Source organism: Tamandua tetradactyla, chromosome 5 (genome assembly GCF_023851605.1).
Source record: "Tamandua tetradactyla isolate mTamTet1 chromosome 5, mTamTet1.pri, whole genome shotgun sequence".
Taxonomy (NCBI): Eukaryota; Metazoa; Chordata; class Mammalia; order Pilosa; family Myrmecophagidae; genus Tamandua; species Tamandua tetradactyla.
Window position 1 is genome coordinate 151,899,511 of NC_135331.1, and position 13,498 is coordinate 151,913,008.

The following is a 13,498-nucleotide window of genomic DNA, read 5'->3' on the forward strand; positions in this document are numbered from 1 at the left end:
AGAAATTTTGGAACTGAAAAATCCTACTACCAAAAGAAAAAAAATGGATGGGCTCCTCAGCAGGATGGAGATGACAGAGGACAGAATCAACTCAAAATGGATCAAAAACATAAAATTAGAGCTAAAGCCATATAAAATTTTGAAGATAACATAGGAATAAATTATCATGATCTGGGATTTGGCAATGAGTCTCAGATATGACAGAAAAGCATGTGCAACAAAAATGTAAAGTAGATAATTTGACTCCATCAAGGTTTAAAATGTTTTTGTATCAAAGAACATTAAGAAAGTGAAAAAAAATGAATGGGAGAAAATAGTTGCAAAACATATATTCAATAAAGGTTTAATATCCAGAATATATAAAAACTCCTACAACTTAACAACAAAAAAACACAAAAAAATTAAAATGGGTAAAATCATAGACACTTTTACAAAGAAGATATACAAAAGTAAACTAAAGTATGTCTGACATTATTAGTAACTAGGGAAATGCAAATCAAAACCAAAATGAGATTTCACTTTACACCCACAAGGATGGCTATTATTTAAAAAATTAATGGAAAATAACAAATGTTGTATAGGATGCAGAGAAAGTAGAATTCTTATGTGTTGTTAGTGGGAATGTAAAATGCTGCATCTACTATGGAAGGCAATATGGCATTTCCTCAAAAAGTTAAATAAAGAATTACATATGACTTGGCAATTCCATTCTTAGGTATGTATACAAATAAAGTGAAAGCAGGGTCTCAGATACTTTTATACTAATATTCATAGCAATATTATTCTAAAGAGTCAAAAGATAGAAACAATTCATGTTCATAAATGAATAAACAAAATGTTTCTCATATACCAAAAGAAGTATTATTCTGCCATAAAAAGAAATGAAGTTCTTACATGTTGCAGCATAGATGTGACTTGAAAACATTATTCTAAGTGAAAAAAACAAGGCAGTTAAGGACAAATGTTACACAATGTCACTTATATGAGATGTCTAGAAATAGTGAATTTGTAGTTATAGAAAGTAGATTAGAGGTTACTAAGGAATGAAAGGAAGAGGGAAGGGGGAATAGGAAAGTTTTTGCTTGGTTGGGTGTTCATGAATAAAAAATAATAAAGAAAAAATAAGGACATGGAATTCTTTTAATAATGTTTATTTAGCCAAATATATAAAAATATAATCATTTCAACATCTAAGCAATGTAAAATTGTAATGAGAATCAAATTCTTTTTTTAATATTATGTCTTCAAAATCCAGTTTGCAATTCTCATTTACAACATATCTCAACTGAGAACCCAATCAAGCAAAACTTAGTATATAATATTACATATATACTTTAGTAACCTCTATATTTTTTATTTACAAACACCCAACGAAGCAAAAACTTGGTATATAATATTGCGTATATACCTTAGTAACCTCTAATCTACTTCCTATAACTACAAATTCACTATTTATAGATGTCTCATATAAGTGACATTGTATAGTATTTGTCCTTATATGCCTTATTTCATTCAGAATGTTTTCAAATCACATCCATGTTGCAGTATGTCTCAGAACTTCATTTCTTTTTAAGGCAGAATAATACTTCTTTGTGTTATTAAATGTGAAATGTCCACATGTGCTCCATAGACACATGAGTCTATTTCTGCTCTATTAGCACAAATGTATACAATATATTCAGTGTGTCTAAACCAAAGCGTGACTTACATTATAGCATTGGCTACTAGTTATCAATGTGTTCAGTCCTCCTATTGAATAGACATTCAGTAATTCTAGCAGCTGAAACATTCATTAATTGCAATTAAATCAAATGAATATATTTGGAGAAAAATACCGTGTCCAAGCTCATGAGACACTGGGTAACAGAGAACTAGAGGCCTTATAGCAAATGCTGTAAATGTCCAAGAGCTAACAATATTTGACATCATTGTTTATCCACAGCCATTCTTGTGAGTGCCAAAACCTGAACATCTATACTCAAAACATAGTTTCATTATCAGCCCTAAAAGTTAGACCTGGGGCTCTCCAAAATGATTTGATTTATTATGCTTACTTATGCGTTTGTTGTGCGATAAGAAATTTATAGTATATATAACATTTTATAGGCTCCTAAAATGCTTCCTCCATGTTTGATTTCATATTTTCATAGCCAAGGTTAGCCAGGCCAACCTTGCCAAGGGCTTATGTTTGTTTGCTTTGAATTTTATTTCCACGCCTTATAATCTGTTACACTGGAAACTAAGAGGATTTGATGCATATTTGCCCATACACAGAGCAGGAAATATTCTTAATTTCATTTCCTCTGTCTTGCATTTATGTCAAGTTGCATAACCTAAGTGAGGAATGTAGTTTCAGTTTACTTGCTTTCTCAAAATCCTCATTCACATCAAGAGGCATAAAATGCAGACTCTATAAATTATTAGTGGGAAAGTGAGGGGCTAGTATAAAATCTAGAAAACAAATTTCAATATAATATAACACTTTTCTGTTCTTACAAGAATTATATACAACTGCCAACTGGTATTTTCTCTGGCGAACTTCCTCCAGTTTGAACTGTGTCCAGATCATTCTATAGTGAGAAAGAAAATGAAAGGATACAGAACTTAGGTTTGTGTGTGTGTCCTCAAGAAATGGCAAAAATAGGACAGAGAGAAGTAGAAACTGGATAGAGACCATATCCTTGATGGTCTTATAAATCATGAAAAGTGTATCACTCCTAGTTCTCCAATATAAGGATGTTGAGATAGAGTTAGTAAAGCAAGAGGGTTTTTTTTTTTTTTTTATGGGGGATAGGAGTAGAGGGTGCAACACCTGTGATAGATGATGGAGGATGAAGTGGGATTGGATGTGAGATGATGTAGAATGAGAAAAATAAAAAGGTGACTTCCGAAATTTGTTCTAGAGCTATGAGGTTTGTGGTGATGAATTTACTAAGATAGGAAAGACAGGGAAAATGGATGCGTGGGAAGGAAATTTTTTTTTAAAAAAATCAGTAGGACATGCAAAGGATGAGGTACCTGTTAAGTACCTTATCATATGGAGACACTGAACATTTGGATATAGAATTTTTAACCTCAGAGGAGAGGGATAGGTTGGTTGAATATTTTAGAAGTCATCACTTATTTATCACATTTGAAGCTATAAGATTGTATGAGATCAACCAAGGAGTAAGTGTAGATGAAGAATTCACCCCTGGAAGAGTTTAATATTCAATTTTCAATGGGAGAAACAATTAGAAAATGAAATTGCAAACAATAAGTTAGTGTGGTAAAAGGAAATTTCTTGGACTGTGGTATTTAGGAAACCAGGTGAAGAAAATAATTCAAGAAGTAGAAAGTGGTCAGCAATGCCAAATGCTGTGAAAGGCTATATATGTCTATTTTGCAGACTTAATCTAATTTCTTTTAGGATTTTTACTCAAACCCAATTATTCTCAAAAAGATTCTGCAAATGAATTCAGCTCTTTACTTCTGGTCCTAGAATGATGTATACAAAAGAGCACATAACACTACTCTGAAAAAAAATTTTTTTTCACCATTTTTGTTAGGTTTTCACCCTTCAGGACCACAGAAAGAAAACTTTAGTTTTTGGTTATTTAATCCATCATTTTTTCTCAACTGGACTCTGAATATGAAAGAAGTTATAAAAATTATTCTACTGCTGACAAAAATGTATATTAATATATTTATAAGATAGAAAATACCACGATAAAATGTCTTTGTTTTCTGACAATTTTAAGAAGTATTTTTCTATTCTCATTGCCTCATTATATGGTAAAGTGGCCTTAGAATGAGTATAAGACTGAATGAAGTGTGTCCCTAGATTTTTGAGAGTTTTATATGAATCTATTTTATACTGACGGTATTCCTTATACATCTCAAGACAGACTCAAAAAGGAGGTTTGATTTTAAAGTTACCTAGTGCTCCATTTCCCATGCCAACTGATTTCCATTGTCTTGTCATCCTTCATTCATTTATGCTTGAACCCTTGTGGATACCATTCTAGCTTTATAACCCCTCATAGTTTTATTCCAAAACGATCTTAAATTTTTAACAGTAGCAAATATTTTGTGATTCCTAATATTCTCCAGCTATGAAAAATTTCTTTGACATACATCGAATACTTAGAGAGTTCTCCCAGATATCCTTTGGTAAACCATAGTTCTCTTCTGATCATTGCTATTTCCCACTTCTCTTGTCATGTGTGACTGACAAGATAATAAGTCATGTTCATTAACAAGTATTTATTTGTAATTAAAAATTTTGCATTAGCTCAAAAATGACAATTTCATCAGTACTAAAATATCTTAATTTTTAAAGAGAAGTTAACTTTACAAAAATTTAATATACTTTGCTTTGTCTGGGGAAAAAGTGATTTTATAAATTAGAGCAATGTGAGTGCTGTTTGTGTGGTACTGGGTTTTAGTTTCTCAAAGGCCCCTGAAATCCACAGATATTCATCGAGTAGATGCTGAAGCAGAATGGAGTTTGGAGTCACTGTGAAAACTGAGCTTCTTTCATTTAGACAGTCATTTTAATGGAATTGAAAGGCAGAAACCAGTTAAAAGATTTTTGTAAGACATTGCCAATGAGAAAAGGAGAGCTTCTTCAAAGGCTTATTTAATATACAATACAACTTCTCATATCGTGAGGTTTTGGAACTTTTTTGTGTCTCTCTGCTTTGTTCTCAAAGATACATATTAAATGTTGACTGTTAAATATATATAATGCTTTTTAATAATAACTATTATAAAGTATCTTAAACATAGTTAAAATTTATAACCAAATCTGATCACGTTGCTCATCAGGTAATGGTGAGAGGTGTCGGCAACCAGGTGAAGAGAGTGGAACATCCAACTTCAGAGGGTATTCTACTTCAGAGGGCTGTGAAACAGGAAGAGTCTGAAGTTGAAAACAAAGAACTCACACATATACCCATCAGAGGGCCAGCATTTGGGTTTTAGCATACAAAGACCATCTATGTCCATCGGCGTTGTCCAAAGAACCAACAGCAATTAACTCCAAGAAATTTACAGCCCTGTTCTGGAACCTTTGCAGGGAGGACCTATTTCCTTCTCAACCTCTCCAGCCTAATACACAAGAGGGTCTGGAAATTGAATAAAGAAAGGAGGAGCCATATTTCAGAGACAATTCTCCCCTTTCTACTTCCATGTAGCCCAAAAGTCCAGCCTAAGTTAGCCTTGGTGGCAAGAGAGGATAGGGGAGAGGTGATGCAATTTAAATACAGTTTGAAAATGCAGCTTTAATTTGCATCTAATACTAAAAAGTGACTAGAAATTTAGGGGATCTACTGATGATATAATGAATAGATTTAGCAAAGCAATATTTGAAAGAACATATATTAATTAATTTAGTCAATGGATATCTTCAGCACTTACCATGTAGCAGGCATTGATCTAAGCCCTGGAAATACACCTGTAAACAAAAACAGACAAAATGCCTGCCCTCAAGGGGCTTACATTTAAATTCTCTTGAAAGCATGGTTAAAAGCAGTGATTGGAGAAAAATTAAACCAATTCTTATTTGACTCCATTCCATTAAACATGTCAACGAACATGTGAAAACCAGTATAGAAGAATATTACACTGTAGATATTCATATATATCTGCTCCCTGAAAGTATCTCACTTAGTCTATAGTCTGAGAGTTGTTTTTTGTTAGTTAGTTTGCTTGTTTTTTAACATCATCTTCAACACTGAAAGTGGCCATCAGGAAATAGGGGAATGAGCAGCTCCATCAGCTCTCTGCCCTTTTATTATTGGGGGCCTAAAATTAGTTGACTTTTCCAACATTATAAAACCATGATTTTTTGGAATCCCTCTAAAAAACTGGCAATCTTGCTTGCTAACTAGCCAATTCATTCTGAGCTCTTCATTTTCTTGTCAAAGAGAGGTCAATAAACAGACACATGATATAGTAATAGTCTGTTTTGAATCTTCTTCCCCTGGCCTCCAAGTTCATTTTGTACAAAATCTGCCTCCCAACCACTTCAGGTAATACTTTCACCATTTTTTTTTAGCCACTGCATACCTTACATTGCCATCCTTCATGTATGTGTAACATCATTCCTGACATCTACTCCTTGATCTCCAAGCCAATGCTTATAGTTTTTTAAAAAAAAACCTTAGCCCACTTCTACAATAAGTGACAGCAAAAAATGGGAAAATGAATTCATACTTAATCTACATATTAAAGAACAAAGGAAGGGCTTGTTGGGAAAGACCAACTGGAGGAAGGAGAATTTGGGATGGAGTTGAGTGGTTCTAGAGTGACTGCTGTGAAAAAAGTGGGGCCAAACCTATAGGACATATAAGAAAAGATATGGGAGGCTAAGTATTCCTTCACCTTTAATGTCTTTTTAGAGATAGAGAGAAGAATGGTTTTTCATTTATATTAAGTGGTTGACTCTTGAACTATGCAAAATTTCTCAGAGATGGACATTGGATCTTGGTTTCAAATGAGATATTCAATACAAACCTCAGTGGTCGCCTTTTAATATTTAAATATTATTATCATAATTTATAGTTGTAGTAACATCGGGCATGCCTCTAATACAAAGATGGTTTATTTGGTTTCATTACGGTCTCTGAAATATAGTATCTGGAGACACCCATGATTTTTGAATATCTAATATAGATTTGAAGTTTAAATGGGAGTAAAGCAAAAAATAAAACTCAATTATTTCATTTTTCTTCTTTCATCTCCCAAAATCAGCAAATATTTTACTCTGTTTTTTCATACCTATCAATTTGATTCACAGTCACATTAATTTTCTCTTCTTCTCTCCAAGTAAAAATATAGTAGGGAATAGTTACAAGCAGTTACATGATTTAATCCTCTGATGCTTAGATTGAAAATTTATAAATTATAATTCAATTAAATTGAGGCATATATATTAAAGATATGTTTTTGGATTTTTGTTTTAATGAGCTTTCAATTAAACATTCACTTTTGAATATGTAAAGCATAAGGAAAAATGGAAACTCAAATTTGAAATCTAATTTTTGTACACTATTCCTAATGTTTTATATGTCAGCCTGTACATAGAATTAATAGAAAAGACGAGAAAATGATAGAGTGGTTGAAAGAGCCAGTGCTAAGATTTAGGAAATCTTGGTAACTGTCCTGCCTTCGACATTCCACCATAATTTGAATTCTGGCAGGTACTTGCATCTTTAAGTCCCAATTTTCCCATCCTTTTTTCCCTTTTATTAGAGAATTTGTGTATTTACAGAATAAGCACATATAAAATACAGAATTTCCATATACCACCTTGTTATGAACTCCTTGCCTTGGTGTGGAACATTTGTTAAAATAGATGATTGCACATTTTAAATAATAGTACTATTACAATTGTTTGGATTTAATTTAGGGCTCAATGTTGGCGTAATGTAGCTCCGTGGATGATGTTTTAAAATTCTATTTTGTTATCATATATGCAATCTAACATTTCCCCTTTTAATCATATTTATATATACATTTCAGTGTTGTTAATTGCATTCACAATGTTGTACTACGATCACCACCATCCATTGCCAACATTTCCATCTATACATTTCAAGCCTTAGCTTTTCACAACCTATCCCACATCCCCTGGTAATATTATTCTAGAATCTGACTTTATGAGTTTTTTTATTCTAATTGTTTCAAATCAGTGAGATCATTCAATACTTAGCCTTTTTTGTCTGGCTTATTTCACTCAAAATGGTATCTTCATGTTGTCACATGTATAAGGAATTCATTCTTACTGTTATGACTGAAAATATTCCATTGTGTGTATATATCCGATTTAATTGATCTATGCAAAGGTCATTGGGCACTTTGGTTACTCCTATCTTTTGTCAATAGCAAATAATGCTGCTATGAACATTGGTGTGCAAATAACTGTTCAGCGAGTCCCTACTTTCAATTCTTTTGAGTTGTGGGATTGCTGGGTCATATGGTAGTTTTATACTTAGCTTTCTGAAGAGACACAAAACTGTCTTCCACAGGGGCCACAACATTCTACAATACCACCATAAATGAATGAGTGTTCCTATTTCCGTGCATTCTCTCCAACACTTATTAGTTTACAATTCTTTTAATACCAGCCATTGTACCAGGTGTGAAATTATAACTCATTGTAGTTTTGCTTGGCAATTCCCTAATGGCTAACGATGTTGAGCATTTTTTCAAATGCTTTATGGACATTTGTATAACTTGCTTGGAGAGCTGTCTATTCAAACCTTTGGCCCTTTTTTATGGCATGGGCAGGCTTCAAGAATTGAACCCAGGTCTCCAGCATGGCAGGCAAGAATTCTGCCACTGAGCCACAGTTGCAGTGTCCTGGCCCATGTTTTTAATTGGGTTGTTTTTGTTGTTGTTGTAAAGTTGAAGTATTTCTTTATATATACAAAATATTAATCTTTTATCAGATTTGTAGTTCCCAAATACTTTTTCCCATTGCGCAGGTTGTCTTTTTATTTTCATGGCAAAGTTCTTTGAGGAACGGAGTTTTGATTTCAATTAAAAATCAAATGGATTAACTTTCATTTATATTTTTTTACTTGTTGCTTGTGCTTTGGGTATAGAGTCTAAGAAACCATTGCCTACCAAAGGTCCTAAAGATGGTTTCTTATGTTTTCTTTTAGGGGTATGATAGTTCTAACTTTCATATTTCACTCTTTGATCTATTTTGAACTGACTTTTGTATATGGTATGAAGTAGAGCTTCTCCTTGTTTTTGCAAATGGAGATCCAATTTTCCCAACATCATTTTTTGAAAGAACTATTGTTTTCCAATTGAGTGGCCTTTGCTCTTTGTCAAAAATCAGTTAGTCATAATTGTGAGGGTTGATTTCTGAATTCTTTATTCTTTATCACTGGTTTAAATGTCTGTCCTTTTGCCAGTACATTGCAATTTTGTTTTCTATGACTTTGTAATATGTTTTATGATTGGGAATTATGTGCCCTCCAACTTCATTCTTCCTTTACAAGATGGTTTCAGCTATTCAGGACCCCTTACTCTGTCAAATAAATTTGATATTTGATTTTTCCATGTCTGCAAAGAAGGTTATTAGAATTTTTATTGGGATTGCATTGAATCTATAAATTGCTCTGGATAGTATGGATATCTTAATATGAAGGAACTGATGATTTAACAAATTTCTATTCTACTCTAAACTTTGATTGCTAATAATTTTGATAGTTGTAGGTAACAAAATAGTTCTATTTCATAAATAGTGAAATCTAGAAAATATGTTTCATTATTATAATTTTCTCCAAGTGTACTTGAAAGAACATTTGAATTTCGGTGTTCATGTAGCACAGATTTCCCTGGAGGAATCAACTAACATCTTCCAAATTTTCTTTTCAGTAATAGTGATAATAAAATATAATATAGCTGTGCAGACAAAATAATAAAATACATACCTATAAACTTTGAAGCAATGTATATTTCAATGATTATTTTCTTTCTTAAAGTATATTTAAAGAAGTAATACTCCTGTTCAATATTTACTTTTCACAGTTACGGAAAAATAGATTAACGTTAAACACAGAAGTCACACTGGGAGAATGAGACCACCAAATATATCATCTTAATAAGCCTGGTTTTACACCTACAGCTTTGTAATGAGATTCTACAAATGCTCCCTGCACTAGGATTTCATTCCAGAAACCCACAACCTCCATAGGGGTTCCTCTGTCAGATAGGTCCTGAAATGCAGAGGGGCCAGTCTTTTCAGAACATCAACTAGTTCCATCTCTTATCCCGTATTATCAAGAGCCCCTTTCAAAATGAAAAAGTTAGAATTGACATAGCCCAAACAACCCTAAGGAGTGGGAGAAAGATCAAAGGTGATGGTGGAGTTATACAGAGAATATAGGGTTTAGCAAATGAATATGATTGCTAAATCATTATATTGAAATTTCTGTTAGTCTCCAGTGTCTTCGAACAGCTAGTAGTAAAAGCCTAAAATTGTGCAATAGTAACCCATATTCAAATCTGAAATCTTTGCTACAACTAATGGTGTGCTTTGAAATTTATTGCTTTTTTTGTATATAAGTTATTTTTCACAAAAAAAGGAGAAAAAAGTCAATTGTGATGATGGATGAGACTGATTTTAAAGCCAAGAGGAGATAGTTAAATGATGATAGTTAATTCACTTACATAATTTCATGTTTTAGGCATATCAAAATACAGTAAAATAGGAGATGATTTTAAAAACTCATTAAAAACAATTTAGGGGTTGCAAGAGTAGTTCAGTGGTAGAAATCTCACCTGCCACGTGGGAGACCCAGGTTCAACTCCCAATCCATGCACTCGCCCCCCCATCCTACCCCCCCACACACAAAATTCAACAAATGGTATTGCAACAATGGGATACCCACATGGAAAAGTAATGAAATGTGATCCCTATCATAGAGCATACAAAAAGAAACAATCGAGCTTCCCTAATTACCATTTCTACTAATACTAAGAAAGTATACTTTAAATTAAAGAAAACAATAATTTTCTGACAAGTTTTCGATGAAGAAGTGATTAAGCATTTTAAGAATACCAGAAGCCTAACCAATCATCATTCTGAAGGCAGAAAGTTAGTTAGGTGTATAGAGGTTTTTGTTTTGAAGCTATTTGGATGTTTAAATCATTCCCCATTGATAGTTCTCAAAGTTTTATAATTTTGAAAAGAGAATACAGAACAGATGCATTGTCTTTCAGAAAATTCTATTTCTTAAAAATGTTAAGGTACTTTAGGATTATAGGTTTTTAAGGCAAGAAAGAAGGGTGTTTCTTTCTTTCTTTCTTTTTTTTGTGAACAGCATGTATTTTATAGTGAAACATTATCCTGTTCGTACAAAGTTTATAAATTCTTTCCAATCCTCATTAAACCCTAAATAACTCAACTGGCCATTTCATGATTTTGAACTCTTTTCCTGGTCAGTGTCTTTCCATTTATTGTTTTTACCGTATCTCCTTTTAAAGTAATGGATAATTCTCCCCTCGCTTTCTGACCCTTGTTTTCAATATGGTCCATGTAATAGATGAAGTGAGATAAGATGAGGTCTTTCATTTGCTTTTGGACCATGTAGGGTGCATTTCATTTGGCATTAAGTCCAGGGAAATCTATTAGGTATTCAATTCAAAGAGGAAGTCACAAATCTCAAGTTAAATCAGTGGGAATTGCTGTAATCAAAATTTTACCAGTTACTTTAAGCAATTATGTTTTTATAGACATTTCTGAGAAGAGAAGTGCCTTGAGGAATGCTAGAGGACAACTTTGAAGTAGTGAGTTCGGAGTCAATAGTGATTTTTTAAGTTAGGGACTGTTTGAAAAGCCACGTGTATAAAAACATCACAAACGTCTGCAAGAGAATCGAAGTTCAATGTTATAATTTTACTTAAGTTTATAAACCTTCTAACTATATCATGATGATTCTTGATTTTGAAAATATCACATAGAATATGCATTTCCTCATACCATAAACTTTCTAAACAATGTAAAGTAATTATATGGTGTGATTTTAAGTTTTAAAAGCCAAACTTTCAAAGATATTTTAAACACCCATATCTTTCTATTGTGTTTAAGTGTACCTCCAAAAAAGCAATTATGACTTCATCTTTACTGTCAATTCAATGCTTGATATTTTTTACTTCATTTATTTTCATCCTTAATGAATGACCTTCCAAATGCTGCATGTTTTTGAGGAAATGAAATTATTAAAGAACTAGATAATGAAAAGTAGAAATTTGCACTATAAGAGTACAGAAAGGACTGTTAAAGAGATATATTTCATAGCATCTAAGGAAAGCCAGTGAGGTGAAAATAAATAAGAAATGGAGTATATTAAGGCAAGAGCATTGATCTGCAGTGCAGAGAAAGCCAAAGAGTATAAAATGTCTATGCTTTGTTGGAGTTTAAGCATGATTAATATCATTTTATACTATGGAGTCTCTAACCTAATCTTTCTGAAAGTCTTCCCAAAAGAGTTGAGATAATGACAATCTAACGATTCTTGGCTTATATTCCCATAAATCCTTCTCTCAAACTTTGAATATCAGTTGTCTCCACACATTTGCCAACCCATTTGGTAACCACTTTCTTTTCAACTTTATTTTCAAGAAATATTAGTAGAATGCTCAATTATCAGCTGCTAAATATCTGAACAATATCCTTTGTCTGGCCAGCTGCTAAAGCATCCAGTTGCTGGGCTTATCTCATCTCAAATACGTAGGCTGCCTGCCAATACCATCACATCTCAGCACCCTTCAACGTGTCCTGAAACCATCCTTTCAGTGACCAGCTGTTGCATTTATAGTTAAATGGTTGCCAAACCAAAGGCCACAAAAAAACAATGCCTTGTCTTTTTTTTTTTAAGCTTTTATCTTGCCCAAGCTTCATCATCAATGTCATATTGCTCTGAGCTAATGCCAGCATCCTACAGAGCTCCAGAAAGCTTTTAGAAGTTATTTTGTATTCATCATAGATGGCAAATAATTGAAGCAATCCACCTGCTCTAGGGCTTCTCTGTCAACTTTGATTCTGGTTCCAGCATGAGTGACACTTGCTTATTGTTATAAATTTGGATACTGGTTGTTCAGAGTGAAAAATATATGTTTTATGATAGATCTCTGTAGGTCCTTTTGCTCTTGAGAAATACAGCTATTTCAGCTTCTGATATTTATAAACTACATTACCATTTTATTCCTAAACACTTATTTAAAACTGAAAATAAATTGAACAGTGTTTTTAAAGTCAATATTTGCTAAGTATAGAAAAATATTTAAGCTATGGGAAATGTTTAAATAACTAAATTGCTCATATTCCTAACATTAAAATAACCACTACTAACTTTTGGTTTTATTTCCAGTCTTCCCTTCTGGAAATGACATATAGATACATAAGGATGCATGTACTAATTAAATTTTTTGAGCTGCTATCAGATATTTCAAACAAATTTGGGATGTAACCGTTGTAGGAAAGGAATATTCTTTTTTTAATAAACAATATATAATAAGTGGAAAATTAAAGGAAAAAATGAAAAAAAAGAAGTAAATATATTATTTTTTTGAAAGTTTATAATAGGAACCTATGAGCCATGTTTTTGTGCCATTTACAAAGCGGAGGTTGATTAAATGGCAAATTTTTACTATGTTAGCCAGGTTCTCTATTGTAGGAAGAATATTATTTAATTCCCATTTAAATTTATTTCCAAGAATTAACTTGTTTTTGCTGACAAAAGTTATCATTTTTCTAAAATCTGTTCTTCCAAGCAACTTTTAAAACAAATACAGTATCCCAATCTAACAATTATTTTCTTTCAGAAGTCCTGTAACAAATTATCCCTTTTATCTTTTTAGATGTTCACTCTATTGATTTTTAAAACCAGAATTCTCTGATTTTTATTTATTTATTTTTAAACATGGGCAGGCACCGGGAATCAAACCCAGCATGGCAGGGGAGAACTCTGCCTGCTGAGCCACCACGACCCGCCCA